At 49.0% G+C, this 27,292-nt stretch overlaps 1 protein-coding gene across 1 annotated transcript in view; it reads right to left on the reverse strand.

Moving 5' to 3' along the window:
* The window catches only part of HSD17B12 (hydroxysteroid 17-beta dehydrogenase 12), a 116,266-nt gene that overhangs the window by 59,738 nt on the left and 29,236 nt on the right, over window positions 1-27,292 (reverse strand). The window lies entirely within an intron of this gene.

A 27,292-nucleotide genomic window follows, 5' to 3' on the forward strand; every position in this document is an offset into this window, starting at 1 on the left:
AGTAATGAGGAGACAGCGCTTATATCACAGGTCATCAGTCTGATCCTCCTCCTGTACCCATAGTCTGCAGTAATGAGGAGACAGCGCTTATATCACAGGTCATCAGTCTGATCCTCCTCCTGTACCCATAGTCTGCAGTAATGAGGAGACCTCGCTTATATCACAGGTCATCAGTCTGATCCCCCTCCTGTATCCATAGTCTGCAGTAACGAGGAGACCTCGCTTATATCACAGGTCATCAGTCTGCTCCTCCTCCTGTACCCATAGTCTGCAGTAATGAGGAGGCCTCGCTTATATCACAGGTCATCAGTCTGATCCTCCTCCTGTACCCATAGTCTGCAGTAATGAGGAGACCTCGCTTATATCACAGGTCATCAGTCTGATCCCCCTCCTGTACCCATAGTCTGCAGTAACGAGGAGACCTCGCTTATATCACAGGTCATCAGTCTGATCCTCCTCCTGTACCCATAGTCTGCAGTAATGAGGAGACCTCGCTTATATCACAGGTCATCAGTCTGATCCCCCTCCTGTATCCATAGTCTGCAGTAACGAGGAGACCTCGCTTATATCACAGGTCATCAGTCTGATCCTCCTCCTGTACCCATAGTCTGCAGTAATGAGGAGACCTCGCTTATATCACAGGTCATCAGTCTGATCCCCCTCCTGTATCCATAGTCTGCAGTAACGAGGAGACCTCGCTTATATCACAGGTCATCAGTCTGCTCCTCCTCCTGTACCCATAGTCTGCAGTAATGAGGAGGCCTCGCTTATATCACAGGTCATCAGTCTGATCCCCCTCCTGTATCCATAGTCTGCAGTAATGAGGAGAGCTCGCTTATATCACAGGTCATCAGTCTGATCCTCCTCCTGTACCCATAGTCTGCAGTAATGAGGAGAGCTCGCTTATATCACAGGTCATCAGTCTGATCCTCGTCCTGTACCCATAGTCTGCAGTAATGAGGAGACCTCGCTTATATCACAGGTCATCAGTCTGATCCTCCTCCTGTACCCATAGTCTGCAGTAATGAGGAGGCCTCGCTTATATCACAGGTCATCAGTCTGATCCTCCTCCTGTACCCATAGTCTGCAGTAATGAGGAGGACTCGCTTATATCACAGGTCATCAGTCTGATCCCCCTCCTGTACCCATAGTCTACAGTAATGAGGAGACCTCGCTTATATCACAGGTCATCAGTCTGATCCTCCTCCTGTACCCATAGTCTGCAGTAATGAGGAGACCTCGCTTATATCACAGGTCATCAGTCTGATCCCCCTCCTGTACCCATAGTCTGAAGAAATGAGGAGACCTCGCTTATATCACAGGTCATCAGTCTGATCCTCCTCCTGTACCCATAGTCTGCAGTAATGAGGAGGCCTCGCTTATATCACAGGTCATCAGTCTGATCCTCCTCCTGTACCCATAGTCTGCAGTAATGAGGAGACCTCGCTTATATCACAGATCATCAGTCTGATCCCCCTCCTGTACCCATAATCTGCAGTAATGAGGAGACCTCGCTTATATCACAGGTCATCAGTCTGATCCTCCTCCTGTACCCATAGTCAGCAGTAATGAGGAGGCCTCGCTTATATCACAGGTCATCAGTCTGATCCTCCTCCTGTACCCATAGTCTGCAGTAATGAGGAGACCTCGCTTATATCACAGGTCATCAGTCTGATCCCCCTCCTGTACCCATAGTCTGCAGTAATGAGGAGGCCTCGCTTATATCACAGGTCATCAGTCTGATCCTCCTCCTGCACCAATAGTCTGCAGTAATGAGGAGACAGCGCTTATATCACAGGTCATCAGTCTGATCCTCCTCCTGTACACATAGTCTGCAGTAACGAGGAGACCTCGCTTATATCACAGGTCATCAGTCTGATCCTCCTCCTGTACCCATAGTCTGCAGTAACGAGGAGACCTCGCTTATATCACAGGTCATCAGTCTGATCCCCCTCCTGTATCCATAGTCTGCAGTAATGAGGAGACCTCGCTTATATCACAGGTCATCAGTCTGATCCTCCTCCTGTACCCATAGTCTGCAGTAACGAGGAGACCTCGCTTACATCACAGGTCATCAGTCTGATCCTCCTCCTGTACCCATAGTCTGCAGTAATGAGGAGGCCTCGCTTACATCACATGTCATCAGTCTGATCCTCCTCCTGTACCCATAGTCTGCAGTAATGAGGAGGCCTCGCTTATATCACAGGTCATCAGTCTGATCCTCCTCCTGCACCCATAGTCTGCAGTAATGAGGAGACCTCGTTTATATCACAGGTCATCAGTCTAATCCTCCTCCTGTACCCATAGTCTGCAGTAATGAGGAGACCTCGCTTATATCACAGGTCATCGGTCTGATCCCCCTCCTGTACCCATAGTCTGCAGTAATGAGGAGACCTCGCTTATATCACAGGTCATTAGTCTGATCCTCCTCCTGTACCCATAGTCTGCAGTAATGAGGAGACCTCGCTTATATCACAGGTCATCAGTCTGATCCTCCTCCTGTACCCATAGTCTGCAGTAATGAGGAGACCTCGCTTATATCACAGGTCATCAGTCTGATCCTCGTCCTGTACCCATAGTCTGCAGTAATGAGGAGACCTCGCTTATATCACAGGTCATCAGTCTGATCCTCCTCCTGTACCCATAGTCTGCAGTAATGAGGAGACCTCGCTTATATCACAGGTCATCAGTCTGATCCCCCTCCTGTACCCATAGTCTGCAGTAATGAGGAGACCTCGCTTATATCACAGGTCATCAGTCTGATCCTCCTCCTGTACCCATAGTCTGCAGTAATGAGACCTCGCTTATATCACAGGTCATCAGTCTGATCCTCCTCCTGTACCCATAGTCTGCAGTAATGAGGAGACCTCGCTTATATCACAGGTCATCAGTCTGATCCTCCTCCTGTACCCATAGTCTGCAGTAATGAGGAGACCTCGCTTATATCACAGGTCATCAGTCTGATCCTCCTCCTGCACCAATAGTCTGCAGTAATGAGAAGACAGCGCTTATATCACAGGTCATCAGTCTGATCCTCCTCCTGTACACATAGTCTGCAGTAACGAGGAGACCTCGCTTATATCACAGGTCATCAGTCTGATCCTCCTCCTGTACCCATAGTCTGCAGTAATGAGGAGGCCTCGCTTATATCACAGGTCATCAGTCTGATCCCCCTCCTGTACCCATAGTCTGCAGTAAAGAGGAGACCTCGCTTATATCACAGGTCATCAGTCTGATCCTCCTCCTGTCCCCATAGTCTGCAGTAATGAGGAGACCTCGCTTATATCACAGGTCATCAGTCTGATCCCCCTCCTGTACCCATAGTCTGCAGTAATGAGGAGGCCTCGCTTATATCACAGGTCATCAGTCTGATCCTCCTCCTGTGCCCATAGTCTGCAGTAATGAGGAGGCCTCGCTTATATCACAGGTCATCAGTCTGATCCCCCTCCTGTACCCATAGTCTGCAGTAAAGAGGAGACCTCGCTTATATCACAGGTCAACAGTCTGATCCTCCTCCGGTACCCATAGTCTGCAGTAATGAGGAGACCTCGCTTATATCACAGGTCATCAGTCTGATCCTCCTCCTGTACCCATAGTCTGCAGTAATGAGGAGACCTAGCTTATATCACAGGTCATCAGTCTGATCCTCCTCCTGTACCCATAGTCTGCAGTAATGAGGATACCTCGCTTATATCACAGGTCATCAGTCTGATCCTCCTCCTGTACCCATAGTCTGCAGTAATGAGGAGGCCTCGCTTATATCACAGGTCATCAGTCTGATCCCCCTCCTGTACCCATAGTCTGCAGTAATGAGGAGACCTCGCTTATATCACAGGTCATCAGTCTGATCCTCCTCCTGTACCCATAGTCTGCAGTAATGAGGAGACCTAGCTTATATCACAGGTCATCAGTCTGATCCTCCTCCTGTACCCATAGTCTGCAGTAATGAGGAGACCTCGCTTATATCACAGGTCATCAGTCTGATCCTCCTCCTGTACCCATAGTCTGCAGTAATGAGGAGACCTCGCTTATATCACAGGTCATCAGTCTGATCCCCCTCCTGTACCCATAGTCTGCAGTAATGAGGAGGCCTCGCTTATATCACAGGTCATCAGTCTGATCCTCCTCCTGTATCCATAGTCTGCAGTAATGAGGAGGCCTCGCTTATATCACAGGTCATCAGTCTGATCCCCCTCCTGTACCCATAGTCTGCAGTAATGAGGAGATCTCGCTTATATCACAGGTCATCAGTCTGATCCTCCTCCTGTACCCATAGTCTGCAGTAATGAGGAGACCTCGCTTATATCACAGGTCATCAGTCTGATCCCCCTCCTGTACCCATAGTCTGCTGTAATGAGGAGACCTCGCTTATATCACAGGTCATCAGTCTGATCCTCCTCCTGTACCCATAGTCAGCAGTAATGAGGAGACCTCGCCTATATCACAGGTCATCAGTCTGATCCTCCTCCTGTACCCATAGTCAGCAGTAATGAGGAGACCTTGCTTATAATCACAGGTCATCAGTCTGATCCTCCTCCTGTACCCATAGTCTGCAGTAATGAGGAGACAGCGCTTATATCACAGGTCATCAGTCTGATCCTCCTCCTGTACCCATAGTCTGCAGTAATGAGGAGACAGCGCTTATATCACAGGTCATCAGTCTGATCCTCCTCCTGTACCCATAGTCTGCAGTAATGAGGAGACCTCGCTTATATCACAGGTCATCAGTCTGATCCCCCTCCTGTATCCATAGTCTGCAGTAACGAGGAGACCTCGCTTATATCACAGGTCATCAGTCTGCTCCTCCTCCTGTACCCATAGTCTGCAGTAATGAGGAGGCCTCGCTTATATCACAGGTCATCAGTCTGATCCTCCTCCTGTACCCATAGTCTGCAGTAATGAGGAGACCTCGCTTATATCACAGGTCATCAGTCTGATCCCCCTCCTGTACCCATAGTCTGCAGTAACGAGGAGACCTCGCTTATATCACAGGTCATCAGTCTGATCCTCCTCCTGTACCCATAGTCTGCAGTAATGAGGAGACCTCGCTTATATCACAGGTCATCAGTCTGATCCCCCTCCTGTATCCATAGTCTGCAGTAACGAGGAGACCTCGCTTATATCACAGGTCATCAGTCTGATCCTCCTCCTGTACCCATAGTCTGCAGTAATGAGGAGACCTCGCTTATATCACAGGTCATCAGTCTGATCCCCCTCCTGTATCCATAGTCTGCAGTAACGAGGAGACCTCGCTTATATCACAGGTCATCAGTCTGCTCCTCCTCCTGTACCCATAGTCTGCAGTAATGAGGAGGCCTCGCTTATATCACAGGTCATCAGTCTGATCCCCCTCCTGTATCCATAGTCTGCAGTAACGAGGAGACCTCGCTTATATCACAGGTCATCAGTCTGATCCTCCTCCTGTACCCATAGTCGTCAGTAATGAGGAGACCTCGCTTATATCACAGGTCATCAGTCTGATCCTCCTCCTGTACCCATAGTCTGCAGTAATGAGGAGACCTCGCTTATATCACAGGTCATCAGTCTGATCCTCGTCCTGTACCCATAGTCTGCAGTAATGAGGAGACCTCGCTTATATCACAGGTCATCAGTCTGATCCCCCTCCTGTACCCATAGTCTGCAGTAATGAGGAGGACTCGCTTATATCACAGGTCATCAGTCTGATCCTCCTCCTGTACCCATAGTCTGCAGTAATGAGGAGACCTCGCTTATATCACAGGTCATCAGTCTGATCCTCCTCCTGTACCCATAGTCTGCAGTAATGAGGAGAGCTCGCTTATATCACAGGTCATCAGTCTGATCCTCCTCCTGTACCCATAGTCTGCAGTAATGAGGAGAGCTCGCTTATATCACAGGTCATCAGTCTGATCCTCGTCCTGTACCCATAGTCTGCAGTAATGAGGAGACCTCGCTTATATCACAGGTCATCAGTCTGATCCTCCTCCTGTACCCATAGTCTGCAGTAATGAGGAGGCCTCGCTTATATCACAGGTCATCAGTCTGATCCTCCTCCTGTACCCATAGTCTGCAGTAATGAGGAGGACTCGCTTATATCACAGGTCATCAGTCTGATCCCCCTCCTGTACCCATAGTCTACAGTAATGAGGAGACCTCGCTTATATCACAGGTCATCAGTCTGATCCTCCTCCTGTACCCATAGTCTGCAGTAATGAGGAGACCTCGCTTATATCACAGGTCATCAGTCTGATCCCCCTCCTGTACCCATAGTCTGAAGAAATGAGGAGACCTCGCTTATATCACAGGTCATCAGTCTGATCCTCCTCCTGTACCCATAGTCTGCAGTAATGAGGAGGCCTCGCTTATATCACAGGTCATCAGTCTGATCCTCCTCCTGTACCCATAGTCTGCAGTAATGAGGAGACCTCGCTTATATCACAGATCATCAGTCTGATCCCCCTCCTGTACCCATAATCTGCAGTAATGAGGAGACCTCGCTTATATCACAGGTCATCAGTCTGATCCTCCTCCTGTACCCATAGTCAGCAGTAATGAGGAGGCCTCGCTTATATCACAGGTCATCAGTCTGATCCTCCTCCTGTACCCATAGTCTGCAGTAATGAGGAGACCTCGCTTATATCACAGGTCATCAGTCTGATCCCCCTCCTGTACCCATAGTCTGCAGTAATGAGGAGGCCTCGCTTATATCACAGGTCATCAGTCTGATCCTCCTCCTGCACCAATAGTCTGCAGTAATGAGGAGACAGCGCTTATATCACAGGTCATCAGTCTGATCCTCCTCCTGTACACATAGTCTGCAGTAACGAGGAGACCTCGCTTATATCACAGGTCATCAGTCTGATCCTCCTCCTGTACCCATAGTCTGCAGTAACGAGGAGACCTCGCTTATATCACAGGTCATCAGTCTGATCCCCCTCCTGTATCCATAGTCTGCAGTAATGAGGAGACCTCGCTTATATCACAGGTCATCAGTCTGATCCTCCTCCTGTACCCATAGTCTGCAGTAACGAGGAGACCTCGCTTACATCACAGGTCATCAGTCTGATCCTCCTCCTGTACCCATAGTCTGCAGTAATGAGGAGGCCTCGCTTACATCACATGTCATCAGTCTGATCCTCCTCCTGTACCCATAGTCTGCAGTAATGAGGAGGCCTCGCTTATATCACAGGTCATCAGTCTGATCCTCCTCCTGCACCCATAGTCTGCAGTAATGAGGAGACCTCGTTTATATCACAGGTCATCAGTCTAATCCTCCTCCTGTACCCATAGTCTGCAGTAATGAGGAGACCTCGCTTATATCACAGGTCATCGGTCTGATCCCCCTCCTGTACCCATAGTCTGCAGTAATGAGGAGACCTCGCTTATATCACAGGTCATTAGTCTGATCCTCCTCCTGTACCCATAGTCTGCAGTAATGAGGAGACCTCGCTTATATCACAGGTCATCAGTCTGATCCTCCTCCTGTACCCATAGTCTGCAGTAATGAGGAGACCTCGCTTATATCACAGGTCATCAGTCTGATCCTCCTCCTGTACCCATAGTGTGCAGTAATGAGGAGACCTCGCTTATATCACAGGTCATCAGTCTGATCCTCCTCCTGTACCTATAGTGTGCAGTAATGAGGAGATCTCGCTTATATCACAGGTCATCAGTCTGATCCCCCTCCTGTACCCATAGTCTGCAGTAATGAGGAGACCTCGCTTATATCACAGGTCATCAGTCTGATCCTCCTCCTGTACCCATAGTCTGCAGTAATGAGGAGACCTCGCTTATATCACAGGTCATCAGTCTGATCCTCCTCCTGTACCCATAGTCTGCAGTAATGAGGAGACCTCGCTTATATCACAGGTCATCAGTCTGATCCTCCTCCTGTACCCATAGTCTGCAGTAATGAGGAGACCTCGCTTATATCACAGGTCATCAGTCTGATCCCCCTCCTGTACCCATAGTCTGCAGTAACGAGGAGGCCTCGCTTATATCACAGGTCATCAGTCTGATCCCCCTCCTGTACCCATAGTCTGCAGTAACGAGGAGACCTCGCTTATATCACAGGTCATCAGTCTGATCCTCCTCCTGTACACATAGTCAGCAGTAATGAAGAGACCTCACTTATATCACAGGTCATCAGTCTGATCCTCCTCCTGTACCCATAGTCATCAGTAATGAGGAGACCTCGCATATATCACAGGTCATCAGTCTGATCCTCGTCCTGTACCCATAGTCTGCAGTAATGAGGAGACCTCGCTTATATCACAGGTCATCAGTCTGATCCTCCTCCTGTACACATAGTCAGCAGTAATGAAGAGACCTCACTTATATCACAGGTCATCAGTCTGATCCTCCTCCTGTACCCATAGTCATCAGTAATGAGGAGACCTCGCATATATCACAGGTCATCAGTCTGATCCTCCTCCTGTACCCATAGTCATCAGTAATGAGGAGACCTCGCTTATATCACAGGTCATCAGTCTGATCCTCCTCCTGTACCCATAGTCAGCAGTAATGAGGAGACCTCGCTTATATCACAGGTCATCAGTCTGATCCTCCTCCTGTACCCATAGTCTGCAGTAATGAGGAGACCTCGCTTATATCACAGATCATCAGTCTGATCCCCCTCCTGTACCCATAGTCTGCAGTAATGAGGAGACCTCGCTTATATCACAGGTCATCAGTCTGATCCTCCTCCTGTACCCATAGTCTGCAGTAATGAGGAGACCTCGCTTATATCACAGGTCATCAGTCTGATCCTCCTCCTGTACCCATGGTCTGCAGTAATGAGGAGACCTCGCTTATATCACAGGTCATCAGTCTGATCCTCCTCCTGTACCCATAGTCTGCAGTAATGAGGAGACAGCGCTTATATCACAGGTCATCAGTCTGATCCTCCTCCTGTACCCATAGTCTGCAGTAATGAGGAGACCTCGCTTATATCACAGGTCATCAGTCTGATCCTCCTCCTGTACCCATAGTCTGCAGTAATGAGGAGACCTCGCTTATATCACAGATCATCAGTCAGATCCCCCTCCTGAACCCATAGTCTGCAGTAATGAGGAGACCTCGCTTATATCACAGATCATCAGTCTGATCCTCCTCCTGTACCCATAGTCTGCAGTAATGAGGAGACCTCGCTTATATCACAGATCATCAGTCTGATCCCCCTCCTGTACCCATAGTCTGCAGTAATGAGGAGACCTCGCTTATATCACAGGTCATCAGTCTGATCCTCCTCCTGTACCCATAGTCTGCAGTAATGAGGAGGCCTCGCTTACATCACATGTCATCAGTCTGATCCTCCTCCTGTACCCATAGTCTGCAGTAATGAGGAGACCTCGCTTATATCACAGATCATCAGTCTGATCCTCCTCCTGTACCCATAGTCTGCAGTAATGAGACCTCGCTTATATCACAGGTCATCAGTCTGATCCTCCTCCTGCACCCATAGTCTGCAGTAATGAGGAGACCTCGCTTATATCACAGGCCATCAGTCTGATCCTCCTCCTGTACCCATAGTCTGCAGTAATGAGGAGACCTCGCTTATATCACAGGTCATCAGTCTGATCCCCCTCCTGTACCCATAGTCTGCAGTAATGAGGAGACCTCGCTTATATCACAGGTCATCAGTCTGATCCCCCTCCTGTACCCATAGTCTGCAGTAATGAGGAGACCTCGCTTATATCACAGGTCATTAGTCTGATCCTCCTCCTGTACCCATAGTCTGCAGTAATGAGGAGACCTCGCTTATATCACAGGTCATCAGTCTGATCCTCCTCCTGTACCCATAGTGTGCAGTAATGAGGAGACCTCGCTTATATCACAGGTCATCAGTCTGATCCTCCTCCTGTACCCATAGTGTGCAGTAATGAGGAGACCTCGCTTATATCACAGGTCATCAGTCTGATCCTCGTCCTGTACCCATAGTCTGCAGTAATGAGGAGGCCTCGCTTATATCACAGGTCATCAGTCTGATCCTCCTCCTGTACCCATAGTCTGCAGTAATGAGGAGACCTCGCTTATATCACAGGTCATCAGTCTGATCCTCCTCCTGTACCCATAGTCTGCAGTAATGAGGAGACCTCGCTTATATCACAGGTCATCAGTCTGATCCTCCTCCTGTACCCATAGTGTGCAGTAATGAGGAGACCTCGCTTATATCACAGGTCATCAGTCTGATCCTCCTCCTGTACCTATAGTGTGCAGTAATGAGGAGATCTCGCTTATATCACAGGTCATCAGTCTGATCCCCCTCCTGTACCCATAGTCTGCAGTAATGAGGAGACCTCGCTTATATCACAGGTCATCAGTCTGATCCTCCTCCTGTACCCATAGTCTGCAGTAATGAGGAGACCTCGCTTATATCACAGGTCATCAGTCTGATCCCCCTCCTGTACCCATAGTCTGCAGTAATGAGGAGGCCTCGCTTATATCACAGGTCATCAGTCTGATCCTCCTCCTGCACCAATAGTCTGCAGTAACGAGGAGACCTCGCTTATATCACAGGTCATCAGTCTGATCCTCCTCCTGTACCCATAGTCTGCAGTAACGAGAAGACCTCGCTTATATCACAGGTCATCAGTCTGATCCTCCTCCTGTACTCATAGTCTGCAGTAATGAGGAGGCCTCGCTTATATCACAGCTCATCAGTCTGATCCCCCTCCTGTCCTCATAGTCTGCAGTAATGAGGAGACCTCGCTTATATCACAGATCATCAGTCTGATCCCCCTCCTGTACCCATAGTCTGCAGTAATGAGGAGACCTCGCTTATATCACAGGTCATCAGTCTGATCCTCCTCCTGTACCCATAGTCTGCAGTAATGAGGAGACCTAGCTTATATCACAGGTCATCAGTCTGATCCTCCTCCTGTACACATAGTCTGCAGTAACGAGGAGACCTCGCTTATATCACAGGTCATCAGTCTGATCCTCCTCCTGTACCCATAGTCTGCAGTAACGAGGAGACCTCGCTTATATCACAGGTCATCAGTCTGATCCCCCTCCTGTATCCATAGTCTGCAGTAATGAGGAGGCCTCGCTTATATCACAGGTCATCAGTCTGATCCTCCTCCTGTACCCATAGTCTGCAGTAATGAGGAGACCTCGCTTATATCACAGGTCATCAGTCTGATCCCCCTCCTGTACCCATAGTCTGCAGTAATGAGGAGGACTCGCTTATATCACAGGTCATCAGTCTGATCCTCCTCCTGTACCCATAGTCTGCAGTAATGAGGAGACCTCGCTTATATCACAGGTCATCAGTCTGATCCTCCTCCTGTACCCATAGTCTGCAGTAATGAGGAGACCTCGCTTATATCACAGGTCATCAGTCTGATCCCCCTCCTGTACCCATAGTCTGCAGTAATGAGGAGACCTCGCTTATATCACAGATCATCAGTCTGATCCTCCTCCTGTACCCATAGTCTGCAGTAATGAGGAGACCTCGCTTATATCACAGGTCATCAGTCTGATCCTCCTCCTGTACCCATAGTCTGCAGTAATGAGGAGACCTCGCTTATATCACAGGTCATCAGTCTGATCCCCCTCCTGTACCCATAGTCTGCAGTAATGAGGAGACCTCGCTTATATCACAGATCATCAGTCTGATCCTCCTCCTGTACCCATAGTCTGCAGTAATGAGGAGACCTCGCTTATATCACAGGTCATCAGTCTGATCCTCCTCCTGCACCAATAGTCTGCAGTAACGAGGAGACCTCGCTTATATCACAGGTCATCAGTCTGATCCTCCTCCTGTACCCATAGTCTGCAGTAATGAGAAGACCTCGCTTATATCACAGGTCATCAGTCTGATCCTCCTCCTGTACTCATAGTCTGCAGTAATGAGGAGGCCTCGCTTATATCACAGCTCATCAGTCTGATCCCCCTCCTGTCCTCATAGTCTGCAGTAATGAGGAGACCTCGCTTATATCACAGATCATCAGTCTGATCCCCCTCCTGTACCCATAGTCTGCAGTAATGAGGAGACCTCGCTTATATCACAGGTCATCAGTCTGATCCTCCTCCTGTACCCATAGTCAGCAGTAATGAGGAGACCTCGCTTATATCACAGGTCATCAGTCTGATCCTCCTCCTGTACCCATATTCTGCAGTAATGAGGAGACCTCGCTTATATCACAGGTCATCAGTCTGATCCTCCTCCTGTACCCATAGTCTGCAGTAATGAGGAGACCTCGCTTATATCACAGGTCATCAGTCTGATCCCCCTCCTGTACCCATAGTCTGCAGTAATGAGGAGGCCTCGCTTATATCACAGGTCATCAGTCTGATCCTCCTCCTGCACCAATAGTCTGCAGTAACGAGGAGACCTCGCTTATATCACAGGTCATCAGTCTGATCCTCCTCCTGTACCCATAGTCTGCAGTAACGAGAAGACCTCGCTTATATCACAGGTCATCAGTCTGATCCTCCTCCTGTACCCATAGTCTGCAGTAATGAGGAGACAGCGCTTATATCACAGGTCATCAGTCTGATCCTCCTCCTGTACACATAGTCTGCAGTAACGAGGAGACCTCGCTTATATCACAGGTCATCAGTCTGATCCTCCTCCTGTACCCATAGTCTGCAGTAACGAGGAGACCTCGCTTATATCACAGGTCATCAGTCTGATCCCCCTCCTGTATCCATAGTCTGCAGTAACGAGGAGGCCTCGCTTATATCACAGGTCATCAGTCTGATCCTCCTCCTGTACCCATAGTCTGCAGTAATGAGGAGACCTCGCTTATATCACAGGTCATCAGTCTGATCCCCCTCCTGTACCCATAGTCTGCAGTAATGAGGAGGACTCGCTTATATCACAGGTCATCAGTCTGATCCTCCTCCTGTACCCATAGTCTGCAGTAATGAGGAGACCTCGCTTATATCACAGGTCATCAGTCTGATCCTCCTCCTGTACCCATAGTCTGCAGTAATGAGGAGACCTCGCTTATATCACAGGTCATCAGTCTGATCCCCCTCCTGTACCCATAGTCTGCAGTAATGAGGAGACCTCGCTTATATCACAGATCATCAGTCTGATCCTCCTCCTGTACCCATAGTCTGCAGTAATGAGGAGACCTCGCTTATATCACAGGTCATCAGTCTGATCCTCCTCCTGTACCCATAGTCTGCAGTAATGAGGAGACCTCGCTTATATCACAGGTCATCAGTCTGATCCCCCTCCTGTACCCATAGTCTGCAGTAATGAGGAGACCTCGCTTATATCACAGATCATCAGTCTGATCCTCCTCCTGTACCCATAGTCTGCAGTAATGAGGAGACCTCGCTTATATCACAGGTCATCAGTCTGATCCTCCTCCTGTACCCATAGTCTGCAGTAATGAGGAGACCTCGCTTATATCACAGGTCATCAGTCTGATCCCCCTCCTGTACCCAGTCTGCAGTAATGAGGAGACCTCGCTTATATCACAGGTCATCAGTCTGATCCTCCTCCTGTACCCATAGTCTGCAGTAATGAGGAGACCTCGCTTATATCACAGGTCATCAGTATGATCCTCCTCCTGTACCCATAGTCTGCAGTAATGAGGAGACCTCGCTTATATCACAGGTCATCAGTCTGATCCTCCTCCTGTACCCATAATCTGCAGTAATGAGGAGACCTCGCTTATATCACAGATCATCAGTCTAATCCCCCTCCTGTACCCATAGTCTGCAGTAATGAGGAGACCTCGCTTATATCACAGGTCATCAGTCTGATCCTCCTCCTGTACCCATAGTCTGCAGTAATGAGGAGGCCTCGCTTACATCACATGTCATCAGTCTGATCCTCCTCCTGTACCCATAGTCTGCAGTAATGAGGAGACCTCGCTTACATCACAGGTCATCAGTCTGATCCTCCTCCTGTACCCATAGTGTGCAGTAATGAGGAGACCTCGCTTATATCACAGGTCATCAGTCTGATCCTCCTCCTGTACCCATAGTGTGCAGTAATGAGGAGACCTCGCTTATATCACAGGTCATCAGTCTGATCCTCCTCCTGTACCTATAGTGTGCAGTAATGAGGAGATCTCGCTTATATCACAGGTCATCAGTCTGATCCCCCTCCTGTACCCATAGTCTGCAGTAATGAGGAGACCTCGCTTATATCACAGGTCATCAGTCTGATCCTCCTCCTGTACCCATAGTCTGCAGTAATGAGGAGACCTCGCTTAAATCACAGGTCATCAGTCTGATCCCCCTCCTGTACCCATAGTCTGCAGTAATGAGGAGGCCTCGCTTATATCACAGGTCATCAGTCTGATCCTCCTCCTGTACCCATAGTCAGCAGTAATGAGGAGGCCTCGCTTATATCACAGGTCATCAGTCTGATCCTCCTCCTGTACCCATAGTCAGCAGTAATGAGGAGACCTCGCTTATATCACAGGTCATCAGTCTGATCCTCCTCCTGTACCCATAGTGTGCAGTAATGAGGAGACCTCGCTTATATCACAGGTCATCAGTCTGATCCTCCTCCTGTACCCATAGTGTGCAGTAATGAGGAGACCTCGCTTATATCACAGGTCATCAGTCTGATCCTCCTCCTGTACCTATAGTGTGCAGTAATGAGGAGATCTCGCTTATATCACAGGTCATCAGTCTGATCCCCCTCCTGTACCCATAGTCTGCAGTAATGAGGAGACCTCGCTTATATCACAGGTCATCAGTCTGATCCTCCTCCTGTACCCATAGTCTGCAGTAATGAGGAGACCTCGCTTAAATCACAGGTCATCAGTCTGATCCCCCTCCTGTACCCATAGTCTGCAGTAATGAGGAGACCTCGCTTATATCACAGGTCATCAGTCTGATCCCCCTCCTGTACCCATAGTCTGCAGTAATGAGGAGGCCTCGCTTATATCACAGGTCATCAGTCTGATCCCCCTCCTGTACCCATAGTCTGCAGTAATGAGGAGACCTCGCTTATATCACAGGTCATCAGTCTGATCCTCCTCCTGTACCCATAGTCTGCAGTAATGAGGAGGCCTCGCTTATATCACAGGTCATCAGTCTGATCCTCCTCCTGTACCCATAGTCTGCAGTAATGAGGAGACCTCGCTTATATCACAGGTCATCAGTCTGATCCTCCTCCTGTACCCATAGTCTGCAGTAATGAGGAGACCTCGCTTATATCACAGGTCATCAGTCTGATCCCCCTCCTGTACCCATAGTCTGCAGTAATGAGGAGGCCTCGCTTATATCACAGGTCATCAGTCTGATCCTCCTCCTGCACCCATAGTCTGCAGTAACGAGGAGACCTCGCTTATATCACAGGTCATCAGTCTGATCCTCCTCCTGTACCCATAGTCTGCAGTAATGAGGCCTCGCTTATATCACAGGTCATCAGTCTGATCCCCCTCCTGTACCCATAGTGTGCAGTAATGAGGAGACCTCACTTATATCACAGGTCATCAGTCTGATCCCCCTCCTGTACCCATAGTCTGCAGTAATGAGGAGACCTCGCTTATATCACAGGTCATCAGTATGATCCTCCTCCTGTACCCATAGTCTGCAGTAATGAGGAGACCTCGCTTATATCACAGGTCATCAGTCTGATCCTCCTCCTGTACCCATAGTCTGCAGTAATGAGGAGACCTCGCTTATATCACAGGTCATCAGTCTGATCCCCCTCCTGTACCCATAGTCTGCAGTAATGAGGAGACCTCGCTTATATCACAGATCATCAGTCTGATCCTCCTCCTGTACCCATAGTCTGCAGTAATGAGGAGACCTCGCTTATATCACAGGTCATCAGTCTGATCCTCCTCCTGTACCCATAGTCTGCAGTAATGAGGAGACCTCGCTTATATCACAGGTCATCAGTCTGATCCCCCTCCTGTACCCATAGTCTGCAGTAATGAGGAGACCTCGCTTATATCACAGGTCATCAGTCTGATCCTCCTCCTGTACCCATAGTCTGCAGTAATGAGGAGACCTCGCTTATATCACAGGTCATCAGTATGATCCTCCTCCTGTACCCATAGTCTGCAGTAATGAGGAGACCTCGCTTATATCACAGGTCATCAGTCTGATCCTCCTCCTGTACCCATAATCTGCAGTAATGAGGAGACCTCGCTTATATCACAGATCACCAGTCTAATCCCCCTCCTGTACCCATAGTCTGCAGTAATGAGGAGACCTCGCTTATATCACAGGTCATCAGTCTGATCCTCCTCCTGTACCCATAGTCTGCAGTAATGAGGAGGCCTCGCTTACATCACATGTCATCAGTCTGATCCTCCTCCTGTACCCATAGTCTGCAGTAATGAGGAGACCTCGCTTATATCACAGGTCATCAGTCTGATCCTCCTCCTGTACCCATAGTGTGCAGTAATGAGGAGACCTCGCTTATATCACAGGTCATCAGTCTGATCCTCCTCCTGTACCCATAGTGTGCAGTAATGAGGAGACCTCGCTTATATCACAGGTCATCAGTCTGATCCTCCTCCTGTACCTATAGTGTGCAGTAATGAGGAGATCTCGCTTATATCACAGGTCATCAGTCTGATCCCCCTCCTGTACCCATAGTCTGCAGTAATGAGGAGACCTCGCTTATATCACAGGTCATCAGTCTGATCCTCCTCCTGTACCCATAGTCTGCAGTAATGAGGAGACCTCGCTTAAATCACAGGTCATCAGTCTGATCCCCCTCCTGTACCCATAGTCTGCAGTAATGAGGAGGCCTCGCTTATATCACAGGTCATCAGTCTGATCCTCCTCCTGTACCCATAGTCAGCAGTAATGAGGAGGCCTCGCTTATATCACAGGTCATCAGTCTGATCCTCCTCCTGTACCCATAGTCAGCAGTAATGAGGAGACCTCGCTTATATCACAGGTCATCAGTCTGATCCTCCTCCTGTACCCATAGTGTGCAGTAATGAGGAGACCTCGCTTATATCACAGGTCATCAGTCTGATCCTCCTCCTGTACCCATAGTGTGCAGTAATGAGGAGACCTCGCTTATATCACAGGTCATCAGTCTGATCCTCCTCCTGTACCTATAGTGTGCAGTAATGAGGAGATCTCGCTTATATCACAGGTCATCAGTCTGATCCCCCTCCTGTACCCATAGTCTGCAGTAATGAGGAGACCTCGCTTATATCACAGGTCATCAGTCTGATCCTCCTCCTGTACCCATAGTCTGCAGTAATGAGGAGACCTCGCTTAAATCACAGGTCATCAGTCTGATCCCCCTCCTGTACCCATAGTCTGCAGTAATGAGGAGACCTCGCTTATATCACAGGTCATCAGTCTGATCCCCCTCCTGTACCCATAGTCTGCAGTAATGAGGAGGCCTCGCTTATATCACAGGTCATCAGTCTGATCCCCCTCCTGTACCCATAGTCTGCAGTAATGAGGAGACCTCGCTTATATCACAGGTCATCAGTCTGATCCTCCTCCTGTACCCATAGTCTGCAGTAATGAGGAGGCCTCGCTTATATCACAGGTCATCAGTCTGATCCTCCTCCTGTACCCATAGTCTGCAGTAATGAGGAGACCTCGCTTATATCACAGGTCATCAGTCTGATCCTCCTCCTGTACCCATAGTCTGCAGTAATGAGGAGACCTCGCTTATATCACAGGTCATCAGTCTGATCCCCCTCCTGTACCCATAGTCTGCAGTAATGAGGAGGCCTCGCTTATATCACAGGTCATCAGTCTGATCCTCCTCCTGCACCCATAGTCTGCAGTAACGAGGAGACCTCGCTTATATCACAGGTCATCAGTCTGATCCTCCTCCTGTACCCATAGTCTGCAGTAATGAGGCCTCGCTTATATCACAGGTCATCAGTCTGATCCCCCTCCTGTACCCATAGTGTGCAGTAATGAGGAGACCTCACTTATATCACAGGTCATCAGTCTGATCCCCCTCCTGTACCCATAGTCTGCAGTAATGAGGAGACCTCGCTTATATCACAGGTCATCAGTCTGATCCTCCTCCTGTACCCATAGTCTGCAGTAATGAGGAGACCTCGCTTATATCACAGGTCATCAGTCTGATCCTCCTCCTGTACCCATAGTCTGCAGTAATGAGGAGACCTCGCTTATATCACAGGTCATCAGTCTGATCCCCCTCCTGTACCCATAGTCTGCAGTAATGAGGAGGCCTCGCTTATATCACAGGTCATCAGTCTGATCCTTCTCCTGTACCCATAGTCTGCAGTAATGAGGAGACCTCGCTTATATCACAGGTCATCAGTCTCATCCTCCTCCTGTACCCATAGTCTGCAGTAATGAGGAGACCTCGCTTATATCACAGGTCATCAGTCTGATCCTCCTCCTGTACCCATAGTCTGCAGTAATGAGGAGACCTCGCTTATATCACAGGTCATCAGTCTGATCCTCCTCCTGTACCCATAGTCTGCAGTAATGAGGAGACCTCGCTTATATCACAGGTCATCAGTCTGATCCCCCTCCTGTACCCATAGTCTGCAGTAATGAGGAGGCCTCGCTTATATCACAGGTCATCAGTCTGATCCTCCTCCTGCACCAATAGTCTGCAGTAACGAGGAGACCTCGCTTATATCACAGATCATCAGTCTGATCCTCCTCCTGTACCCATAGTCTGCAGTAACGAGAAGACCTCGCTTATATCACAGGTCATCAGTCTGATCCTCCTCCTGTACCCATAGTCTGCAGTAATGAGGAGACCTCGCTTATATCACAGGTCATCAGTCTGATCCCCCTCCTGTACCCATAGTCTGCAGTAATGAGGAGACCTCGCTTATATCACAGGTCATCAGTCTGATCCTCCTCCTGTACCCATAGTCTGCAGTAATGAGGAGACCTCGCTTATATCACAGGTCATCAGTCTGATCCTCCTCCTGTACCCATAGTCTGCAGTAATGAGGAGACCTCGCTTATATCACAGGTCATCAGTCTGATCCTCCTCCTGTACCCATAATCTGCAGTAATGAGGAGACCTCGCTTATATCACAGATCATCAGTCTAATCCCCCTCCTGTACCCATAGTCTGCAGTAATGAGGAGACCTCGCTTATATCACAGGTCATCAGTCTGATCCTCCTCCTGTACCCATAGTCTGCAGTAATGAGGAGGCCTCGCTTACATCACATGTCATCAGTCTGATCCTCCTCCTGTACCCATAGTCTGCAGTAATGAGGAGACCTCGCTTATATCACAGGTCATCAGTCTGATCCTCCTCCTGTACCCATAGTGTGCAGTAATGAGGAGACCTCGCTTATATCACAGGTCATCAGTCTGATCCTCCTCCTGTACCCATAGTGTGCAGTAATGAGGAGACCTCGCTTATATCACAGGTCATCAGTCTGATCCTCCTCCTGTACCTATAGTGTGCAGTAATGAGGAGATCTCGCTTATATCACAGGTCATCAGTCTGATCCCCCTCCTGTACCCATAGTCTGCAGTAATGAGGAGACCTCGCTTATATCACAGGTCATCAGTCTGATCCTCCTCCTGTACCCATAGTCTGCAGTAATGAGGAGACCTCGCTTAAATCACAGGTCATCAGTCTGATCCCCCTCCTGTACCCATAGTCTGCAGTAATGAGGAGGCCTCGCTTATATCACAGGTCATCAGTCTGATCCTCCTCCTGTACCCATAGTCAGCAGTAATGAGGAGGCCTCGCTTATATCACAGGTCATCAGTCTGATCCTCCTCCTGTACCCATAGTCAGCAGTAATGAGGAGACCTCGCTTATATCACAGGTCATCAGTCTGATCCTCCTCCTGTACCCATAGTGTGCAGTAATGAGGAGACCTCGCTTATATCACAGGTCATCAGTCTGATCCTCCTCCTGTACCCATAGTGTGCAGTAATGAGGAGACCTCGCTTATATCACAGGTCATCAGTCTGATCCTCCTCCTGTACCTATAGTGTGCAGTAATGAGGAGATCTCGCTTATATCACAGGTCATCAGTCTGATCCCCCTCCTGTACCCATAGTCTGCAGTAATGAGGAGACCTCGCTTATATCACAGGTCATCAGTCTGATCCTCCTCCTGTACCCATAGTCTGCAGTAATGAGGAGACCTCGCTTAAATCACAGGTCATCAGTCTGATCCCCCTCCTGTACCCATAGTCTGCAGTAATGAGGAGACCTCGCTTATATCACAGGTCATCAGTCTGATCCCCCTCCTGTACCCATAGTCTGCAGTAATGAGGAGGCCTCGCTTATATCACAGGTCATCAGTCTGATCCCCCTCCTGTACCCATAGTCTGCAGTAATGAGGAGACCTCGCTTATATCACAGGTCATCAGTCTGATCCTCCTCCTGTACCCATAGTCTGCAGTAATGAGGAGGCCTCGCTTATATCACAGGTCATCAGTCTGATCCTCCTCCTGTACCCATAGTCTGCAGTAATGAGGAGACCTCGCTTATATCACAGGTCATCAGTCTGATCCTCCTCCTGTACCCATAGTCTGCAGTAATGAGGAGACCTCGCTTATATCACAGGTCATCAGTCTGATCCCCCTCCTGTACCCATAGTCTGCAGTAATGAGGAGGCCTCGCTTATATCACAGGTCATCAGTCTGATCCTCCTCCTGCACCCATAGTCTGCAGTAACGAGGAGACCTCGCTTATATCACAGGTCATCAGTCTGATCCTCCTCCTGTACCCATAGTCTGCAGTAATGAGGCCTCGCTTATATCACAGGTCATCAGTCTGATCCCCCTCCTGTACCCATAGTGTGCAGTAATGAGGAGACCTCACTTATATCACAGGTCATCAGTCTGATCCCCCTCCTGTACCCATAGTCTGCAGTAATGAGGAGACCTCGCTTATATCACAGGTCATCAGTATGATCCTCCTCCTGTACCCATAGTCTGCAGTAATGAGGAGACCTCGCTTATATCACAGATCATCAGTCTGATCCTCCTCCTGTACCCATAGTCTGCAGTAATGAGGAGACCTCGCTTATATCACAGGTCATCAGTCTGATCCCCCTCCTGTACCCATAGTCTGCAGTAATGAGGAGGCCTCGCTTATATCACAGGTCATCAGTCTGATCCTTCTCCTGTACCCATAGTCTGCAGTAATGAGGAGACCTCGCTTATATCACAGGTCATCAGTCTCATGCTCCTCCTGTACCCATAGTCTGCAGTAATGAGGAGACCTCGCTTATATCACAGGTCATCAGTCTGATCCTCCTCCTGTACCCATAGTCTGCAGTAATGAGGAGACCTCGCTTATATCACAGGTCATCAGTCTGATCCTCCTCCTGTACCCATAGTCTGCAGTAATGAGGAGACCTCGCTTATATCACAGGTCATCAGTCTGATCCCCCTCCTGTACCCATAGTCTGCAGTAACGAGGAGGCCTCGCTTATATCACAGGTCATCAGTCTGATCCTCCTCCTGCACCCATAGTCTGCAGTAACGAGGAGACCTCGCTTATATCACAGGTCATCAGTCTGATCCTCCTCCTGTACCCATAGTCTGCAGTAATGAGGCCTCGCTTATATCACAGGTCATCAGTCTGATCCCCCTCCTGTACCCATAGTGTGCAGTAATGAGGAGACCTCGCTTATATCACAGGTCATCAGTCTGATCCTCCTCCTGTACCCATAGTCTGAAGTAATGAGGAGACCTCGCTTATATCACAGGTCATCAGTCTGATCCCCCTCCTGTACCCATAGTGTGCAGTAATGAGGAGACCTCGCTTAAATCACAGGTCATCAGTCTGATCCCCCTCCTGTCCCCATAGTCTGCAGTAATGAGGAGACCTCGCTTATATCACAGGTCATCAGTCTGATCCTCCTCCTGTCCCCATAATCTGCAGTAATAAGGAGACCTCGCTTATATCACAGGTCATCAGTCTGATCCTCCTCCTGTACCCATAGTCTGCAGTAATGAGGAGACCTCGCTTATATCACAGGTCATCAGTCTGATCCTCCTCCTGTGCCCATAGTCTGCAGTAATGAGGAGGCCTCGCTTATATCACAGGTTATCAGTCTGATCCCCCTCCTGTACCCATAGTCTGCAGTAATGAGGAGACCTCGCTTATATCACAGGTCATCAGTCTGATCCTCCCCCTGTACCAATAGTCTGCAGTAATGAGGAGGCTTCGCTTATATCACAGGTCATCAGTCTGATCCTCCTCCTGTACCCATAGTCTGCAGTAATGAGGAGACCTCGCTTATATCACAGGTCATCAGTCTGATCCTCCCCCTGTACCCATAGTCTGCAGTAATGAGGAGAGCTCGCTTATATCACAGGTCATCAGTCTGATCCTCCTCCTGTACCCATAGTCTGCAGTAATGAGGAGGCCTCGCTTATATCACAGGTCATCAGTCTGATCCTCCTCCTGTACCCATAGTCTGCAGTAATGAGGAGACCTCGCTTATATCACAGGTCATCAGTCTGATCCTCCTCCTGTAACCATAGTCAGCAGTAATGAGGAGACCTCGCTTATATCACAGGTCATCAGTCTGATCCCCCTCCTGTACCCATAGTCTGCAGTAATGAGGAGACCTCGCTTATATCACAGGTCATCAGTCTGATCCTCCTCCTGTACCCATAGTCTGCAGTAATGAGGAGACCTCGCTTATATCACAGGTCATCAGTCTGATCCCCCTCCTGTACCCATAGTCTGCAGTAATGAGGAGGCCTCGCTTATATCACAGGTCATCAGTCTGATCCTCCTCCTGTACCCATAGTCAGCAGTAATGAGGAGACCTCGCTTATATCACAGGTCATCAGTCTGATCCTTCTCCTGTACCCATAGTCTGCAGTAATGAGGAGACCTCGCTTATATCACAGGTCATCAGTCTGATCCTCCTCCTGTACCCATAGTCTGCAGTAATGAGGAGACCTCGCTTATATCACAGGTCATCAGTCTGATCCCACTCCTGTACCCATAGTCTGCAGTAATGAGGAGGCCTCGCTTATAGCACAGGTCATCAGTCTGATCCTCCTCCTGCACCAATAGTCTGCAGTAACGAGGAGACCTCGCTTATATCACAGGTCATCAGTCTGATCCTCCTCCTGTACCCATAGTCTGCAGTAATGAGAAGACCTCGCTTATATCACAGGTCATCAGTCTGATCCTCCTCCTGTACTCATAGTCTGCAGTAATGAGGAGGCCTCGCTTATATCACAGCTCATCAGTCTGATCCCCCTCCTGTCCTCATAGTCTGCAGTAATGAGGAGACCTCGCTTATATCACAGATCATCAGTCTGATCCCCCTCCTGTACCCATAGTCTGCAGTAATGAGGAGACCTCGCTTATATCACAGGTAATCAGTCTGATCCTCCTCCTGTACCCATAGTCAGCAGTAATGAGGAGACCTCGCTTATATCACAGGTCATCAGTCTGATCCTCCTCCTGTACCCATAGTCTGCAGTAATGAGGAGACCTCGCTTATATCACAGGTCATCAGTCTGATCCTCCTCCTGTACCCATAGTCTGCAGTAATGAGGAGACCTCGCTTATATCACAGGTCATCAGTCTGATCCCCCTCCTGTACCCATAGTCTGCAGTAATGAGGAGGCCTCGCTTATATCACAGGTCATCAGTCTGATCCTCCTCCTGCACCAATAGTCTGCAGTAACGAGGAGACCTCGCTTATATCACAGGTCATCAGTCTGATCCTCCTCCTGTACCCATAGTCTGCAGTAATGAGAAGACCTCGCTTATATCACAGGTCATCAGTCTGATCCTCCTCCTGTACTCATAGTCTGCAGTAATGAGGAGGCCTCGCTTATATCACAGCTCATCAGTCTGATCCCCCTCCTGTCCTCATAGTCTGCAGTAATGAGGAGACCTCGCTTATATCACAGATCATCAGTCTGATCCCCCTCCTGTACCCATAGTCTGCAGTAATGAGGAGACCTCGCTTATATCACAGGTCATCAGTCTGATCCCCCTCCTGTACCCATAGTCTGCAGTAATGAGGAGACCTCGCTTATATCACAGGTCATCAGTCTGATCCTCCTCCTGTACCCATAGTCAGCAGTAATGAGGAGACCTCGCTTATATCACAGGTCATCAGTCTGATCCTCCTCCTGTACCCATAGTCTGCAGTAATGAGGAGACCTCGCTTATATCACAGGTCATCAGTCTGATCCTCCTCCTGTACCCATAATCTGCAGTAATGAGGAGACCTCGCTTATATCACAGCTCATCAGTCTGATCCTCCTCCTGTACCCATAGTCTGCAGTAATGAGGAGGCCTCGCTTATATCACAGGTCATCAGTCTGATCCTCCTCCTGTACCCATAGTCTGCAGTAATGAGGAGACCTCGCTTATATCACAGGTCATCAGTCTCATCCTCCTCCTGTACCCATAGTCTGCAGTAATGAGGAGACCTCGCTTATATCACAGTTCATCAGTCTGATCCTCCTCCTGTACCCATAGTCTGCAGTAATGAGGAGACCTCGCTTATATCACAGGTCATCAGTCTGATCCTCCTCCTGTACCCATAGTCTGCAGTAATGAGGAGACCTCGCTTATATCACAGGTCATCAGTCTGATCCCCCTCCTGTACCCATAGTCTGCAGTAATGAGGAGGCCTCGCTTATATCACAGGTCATCAGTCTGATCCTCCTCCTGTACCCATAGTCTGCAGTAATGAGGAGACCTCGGTTATATCACAGGTCATCAGTCTCATCCTCCTCCTGTACCCATAGTCTGCAGTAATGAGGAGACCTCGCTTATATCACAGGTCATCAGTCTGATCCTCCTCCTGTACCCATAGTCTGCAGTAATGAGGAGACCTCGCTTATATCACAGGTCATCAGTCTGATCCTCCTCCTGTACCCATAGTCTGCAGTAATGAGGAGACCTCGCTTATATCACAGGTCATCAGTCTGATCCCCCTCCTGTACCCATAGTCTGCAGTAATGAGGAGGCCTCGCTTATATCACAGGTCATCAGTCTGATCCTCCTCCTGCACCCATAGTCTGCAGTAACGAGGAGACCTCGCTTATATCACAGGTCATCAGTCTGATCCTACTCCTGTACCCATAGTCTGCAGTAATGAGGCCTCGCTTATATCACAGGTCATCAGTCTGATCCCCCTCCTGTACCCATAGTGTGCAGTAATGAGGAGACCTCGCTTATATCACAGGTCATCAGTCTGATCCTCCTCCTGTACCCATAGTCTGAAGTAATGAGGAGACCTCGCTTATATCACAGATCATCAGTCTAATCCCCCTCCTGTACCCATAGTCTGCAGTAATGAGGAGACCTCGCTTATATCACAGGTCATCAGTCTGATCCTCCTCCTGTACCCATAGTCTGCAGTAATGAGGAGGCCTCGCTTACATCACAGGTCATCAGTCTGATCCTCCTCCTGCACCAATAGTCTGCAGTAATGAGGAGACCTCGCTTATATCACAGGTCATCAGTCTGATCCCCCTCCTGTACCCATAGTCTGCAGTAATGAGGAGACCTCGCTTATATCACAGGTCATCAGTCTGATCCCCCTCCTGTACCCATAGTCTGCAGTAATGAGGAGACCTCGCTTATATCACAGGTCATTAGTCTGATCCTCCTCCTGTACCCATAGTCTGCAGTAATGAGGAGACCTCGCTTATATCACAGGTCATCAGTCTGATCCTCCTCCTGTACCCATAGTGTGCAGTAATGAGGAGACCTCGCTTATATCACAGGTCATCAGTCTGATCCTCCTCCTGTACCTATAGTGTGCAGTAATGAGGAGATCTCGCTTATATCACAGGTCATCAGTCTGATCCCCCTCCTGTACCCATAGTCTGCAGTAATGAGGAGACCTCGCTTATATCACAGGTCATCAGTCTGATCCTCCTCCTGTACCCATAGTCTGCAGTAATGAGGAGACCTCGCTTAAATCACAGGTCATCAGTCTGATCCCCCTCCTGTACCCATAGTCTGCAGTAATGAGGAGGCCTCGCTTATATCACAGGTCATCAGTCTGATCCCCCTCCTGTACCCATAGTCTGCAGTAATGAGGAGGCCTCGCTTATATCACAGGTCATCAGTCTGATCCTCCTCCTGTACCCATAGTCAGCAGTAATGAGGAGGCCTCGCTTATATCACAGGTCATCAGTCTGATCCTCCTCCTGTACCCATAGTCAGCAGTAATGAGGAGACCTCGCTTATATCACAGGTCATCAGTCTGATCCTCCTCCTGTACCCATAGTCTGCAGTAATGAGGAGACCTCGCTTATATCACAGGTCATCAGTCTGATCCTCCTCCTGTACCCATAGTGTGCAGTAATGAGGAGACCTCGCTTATATCACAGGTCATCAGTCTGATCCTCCTCCTGTACCTATAGTGTGCAGTAATGAGGAGATCTCGCTTATATCACAGGTCATGAGTCTGATCCCCCTCCTGTACCCATAGTCTGCAGTAATGAGGAGACCTCGCTTATATCACAGGTCATCAGTCTGATCCTCCTCCTGTACCCATAGTCTGCAGTAATGAGGAGACCTCGCTTAAATCACAGGTCATCAGTCTGATCCCCCTCCTGTACCCATAGTCTGCAGTAATGAGGAGGCCTCGCTTATCACAGGTCATCAGTCTGATCCTCCTCCTGTACCCATAGTCTGCAGTAATGAGGAGACCTCGCTTATATCACAGGTCATCAGTCTGATCCCCCTCCTGTACCCATAGTCTGCAGTAATGAGGAGGCCTCGCTTATATCACAGGTCATCAGTCTGATCCCCCTCCTGTACCCATAGTCTGCAGTAATGAGGAGACCTCGCTTATATCACAGGTCATCAGTCTGATCCTCCTCCTGTACCCATAGTCTGCAGTAATGAGGAGACCTCGCTTATATCACAGGTCATCAGTCTGATCCTCCTCCTGTACCCATAGTCTGCAGTAATGAGGAGACCTCGCTTATATCACAGCTCATCAGTCTGATCCTCCTCCTGTACCCATAGTCTGCAGTAATGAGGAGGCCTCGCTTATATCACAGGTCATCAGTCTGATCCTCCTCCTGTACCCATAGTCTGCAGTAATGAGGAGACCTCGCTTATATCACAGGTCATCAGTCTCATCCTCCTCCTGTACCCATAGTCTGCAGTAATGAGGAGACCTCGCTTATATCACAGTTCATCAGTCTGATCCTCCTCCTGTACCCATAGTCTGCAGTAATGAGGAGACCTCGCTTATATCACAGGTCATCAGTCTGATCCTCCTCCTGTACCCATAGTCTGCAGTAATGAGGAGACCTCGCTTATATCACAGGTCATCAGTCTGATCCCCCTCCTGTACCCATAGTCTGCAGTAATGAGGAGGCCTCGCTTATATCACAGGTCATCAGTCTGATCCTCCTCCTGCACCCATAGTCTGCAGTAACGAGGAGACCTCGCTTATATCACAGGTCATCAGTCTCATCCTC

This window comes from Phyllobates terribilis, unplaced genomic scaffold (assembly GCF_046119375.1).
Source record: "Phyllobates terribilis strain yellow unplaced genomic scaffold, ASM4611937v1 Scaffold_13__5_contigs__length_258822181, whole genome shotgun sequence".
Classification (NCBI taxonomy): domain Eukaryota; kingdom Metazoa; phylum Chordata; class Amphibia; order Anura; family Dendrobatidae; genus Phyllobates; species Phyllobates terribilis.